Raw genomic sequence first — 3,798 nt, forward strand, 5'->3', positions numbered from 1 at the left:
AGGAACATAGCCACCATTTGGCATTTTCTCAAAACACCGTAGCAGAGATTTAAAAGATTTAAATTGCTTTTTGCTCATTTTTGGATGTCGGCCTGAGTTTCCCTGACTCTGGGCCAAGAGTGACACAGGGAAGGGCCTATTACCCGGACCGTAATATGCGCTCGACAAAGCTTGCTGCTGTCTCAAGTCTCATGGCTGTGGTTGTTTTTAAGGCCAGACTGTCGCAAGGGCCTTTCCAGATAAGCATGGCTCCGTGTCCCCAAATCCCTCATCCACTTGTCAGAAGCCGGGGCATCCAGAGATCTGCCTACAGAGGGAACATGTTACCCCCGACTACAGTTCTAGGGCCGGTGGTTTCTCAATCTCTGCCTTGTAATTGCATAGGAATAACCTCCCTCTTTGCCTGCACCCCAGAAGGCAACATGAGACCTCGAGTAACGTGAATAAAAGGCAGGTGTCTGGGGAATAAACGATATGTCCAGAGGTAAGCAGAGGAGCTTGCAACCCGATAATTGCATTCCCCAGCTTTGCTGTTTCAGCAGCTGGAAGCAACCGTGGGCCTGGTTAAGCTCTTATTCAATAAGACTCTTGTACATGCAAGATCAGGGGAAATGCAATTTTTAAGACAATTTGTTTTTTCTTGGCCAGTGCATTCCCTTGGAATTGAGACTTGTTTGGTTGCATCAGTTTAATTCTTTTAACAGGACAATAACTGAGACTGATTTATACTATAACTTTTTAGATATTAAAACGTTAATGAAATTGTTGTCATGAAAAATAGCAGCTTGTGTTTTTATTTTAACCATTCTCAAAGCCTCATCCCTTTTTTAAAAATTTATTTCCAACTCACATAAAGAAATTGCTTTATCATCTAATTTAAAAAATCAGTTCCTCCTATCACCCCCCCACCCCCACATGGTGATTTATTTTCTCTATAGAAAATGGTAATAACTGGCCAGGAATCTAAACGTTAAAAGCAAGGAAAAATGAAATCTTGAAAATGAAAATAAATGATCCATTTTTCTTCTTCCAAAGAAATTGCTGCTCCCCAAAGATACAAGATGTGGGAAGGGGAGGAAAGTAATGATTTCAACTTTAAGTCCCTTGAAAGCAGCCACTTGGCCTCCGTATTTTCCTTCCCATCTATACTTTGCAAGGACTCTTCCAGAGCACTTCAGGGGCCAGCCACTGCGCAGGAAATTTGAAGACGATAGACACTTCTAGAAGATCACTGTAGTGAAATGAAAAACGTGCCTTCGAGAGAGACAGGTACCAAAGGAGTTCAGAGGGAAGAACCCCAAAGATAAAAGAGGGAAGGGACGGTGTCAGAGGAGGGGCCATTTGAGAAGGGTGCCACAGGTGGGCGGCAGTTATCCAACTCGAAGGAGACACGTGGAAGGACAGGTTGCGCGGGGAACACTGAATACCCCAAACGGAAGGGAGGCCGAGCTGAAGATACGTGGTGAAGAACTTAGAACCAGGCCCAGATCTTATCTTCCTTCCCATTGATCGGGTGAGCGTGACACAGGGTCATCTGCAGTGTTACAGAAGTCCTTGTGGTTAAAGCGTAGAAGACAGAACAGACGGGGCCATCCTGGGGGACAGCTGCTGCCCTGGTCCAAGCAAGACATGGAGAGGGCCCGTACCAGGGCAGCGCCAGGGGAAGGCGCCAGAGACCCCTGGAAGGTGGGAGCAGCATGACTGGGTGGTCACTTAGCATCAGGTTTTCAGGCAGAGAACACAGAAAACCGCAGGCTGATAACCAATTTCAAAATCCACACCAAGAAAAAAAATGCCAAAAAAAAAAAAAAAAGCATGGCTGGAAGATGGGAAAAGGTGGGAGACATCCAGTTGGGAAGAAAAGGGCAGAGGGAACTGAGTAGGAAAGAGGCTGAATCAGTGTTAGAGAGTCTCAGGTTTGGAAGAGGACTCCCCTGATAAATGTTTTCTATTTCTTTCTTTACATACTTCAAGTGACAGGGAGCTCACTACCTATGCAGACATCCTATTCCACTGACCCTCTTTGTAAGCACACTGAACCACAATCTTTTTCTCTGGCTCCATATGTACAGCTTCCTTTCAACTTTTGCTCTCAGTGGCTCAATGAAGTTTCTTGGAAACCCACTTGATGTAGCAAGAAGGCCTGAATGGCCGGTCATTCCTCTCATCCTGCTGCTGGAAGAAGATCCTCCACTAGAGCAGGGCAGAGGCTGAGCATAAGCCGCAGAAAAAGAAGGAGAACAACACGAGGAGCTGTGGTTGCCCACGCCTGCCCCCGACCTTGGGTTTTAAGCTACTTTGGCTGCCGGAGTCCCCTGCCCTATCCCATCGCATCAGAAAATCCCGTTACCGTGCTGTTGCAGCCAGCAAAGCAGGCAGACAGGTAGGTGATGCCGTCCGCCCCGCACACTGGAGTGAAGGAATCGGTCTGGCATTCACAGTCATTATTGCAGGGCGAGTAGGGGTCCAGGGCCGAGCCAGGTGCCGAGCTGGAAAAGACAGGAAAAGTGGAAGCCTTACAAACCGGTCAATCTGTGATCAGACACCCCGGTGCCAGCCCCCTGTCCTCGTCTGTGACGAGTCACGTGGCACCCTGCTCACGGAATTCTTAACCTGCTACTCCCTCCCTTTTTCCTCTCCCAACCCAGCCCTCCCTGTCCCGCAAGCACCCACCCAGGGCCACTGCTGAGAGCCACGTGGGCTGTGCGTTGCACAGTGGTGCCAGCAGGGGGGGCTGGCGAGGTGGGAGCCAAGTCCGCTCCAGCTCCTCTCATGAAGTCAGGGGGAAGATGCCCCTTTTACCACTGGCAGCAGCTGGGGCCCAGCTCAGGGCCACCTCCTCCATGATGCCTCCCGATTGCCGCGGCCTCAGCCCATCCCCCTTCCCAGGACCAACCGCTAAACCCCCACAGCTGAACATTCCACTTCTTCCCTGTCTGGTCCGCTCCTTGTCGCTGTGTTTTATCCCTCCCTGGCAGACAGAAAGCCACCTGATACTACACTGCTTCAACTAGATCAGCTTCAACGATTATTGTCTGTCTGACTGATTCAACGTCCTGAGAAAAATAACCCTGAGACGTTTTAAATTTTCCTTTGCGTCACTAAAGGCGCAGTTACCGAGAGCAGGCAAATTGAAAAAAGACAAAAGGGTGGAGTGGGCGTCTCTTAGCCGTGAGAGAGGAGGCGTCGTTTCTTTAGCCTGATTATTTTCCGCTACGTCTCCTAAGGCTCAGAGCACTTCGTAATAATAAAGATGACGACGGTGACACCTGACAATTTATGTGTCATGTAAAGGATCGCGTGCATTATTTCATTTATTCTTAGCATAACCCCACGGGCTTTAGGGAGAAGAAAACTGAAGCTCAGCCAAGTTGGCGGCTCATCCCAACGTACATGACTCACAAGTGGGAGAGGAAGCGTTAGAACTGGGGCAGCCTACTGCGGGCCTACACGTGTTTGCTTATTCTTTTTTTATGAAAGAATAATGTCAATACAGTAAGACTCTGCGCCCAGCCGCTGTGGTTTTCTACGTGAGAGCGGAGCGACCCACCACTGGAGCAGCTGCGAGGCCGGCACGTGCAGACCGGGAGGCCCCATGTCTGGACAGGGAGGGAAGGGGCAAGGTGGGGTGGGGATGAGAACAGGCGACCTCGTAGTGGTCGGGAAGGGGAAGGAGGGACGCAGGGTTCCCGGACTGTGCACGCACACGGGGAAAGCTGCCTCTGCTCCGTTCGCCCATTCTGCCTGCTCACTCTTGCCAGGGGGCAGATAAGCCCCGGCTCTAGTGCCATCTTCTGG

General features: G+C 50.0%; 1 protein-coding gene across 1 annotated transcript in view; it reads right to left on the bottom strand.

Moving 5' to 3' along the window:
* The window catches only part of SLCO3A1 (solute carrier organic anion transporter family, member 3A1), a 335,490-nt gene that overhangs the window by 30,743 nt on the left and 300,949 nt on the right, over nucleotides 1-3,798 (bottom strand). The gene's annotated exons all lie outside the window — the stretch shown is intronic.

The sequence above is a fragment of the Propithecus coquereli genome, unplaced genomic scaffold (genome assembly GCF_000956105.1).
Source record: "Propithecus coquereli isolate 6110/MARCELLA unplaced genomic scaffold, Pcoq_1.0 Scaffold20, whole genome shotgun sequence".
Lineage (NCBI taxonomy): Eukaryota > Metazoa > Chordata > Mammalia > Primates > Indriidae > Propithecus > Propithecus coquereli.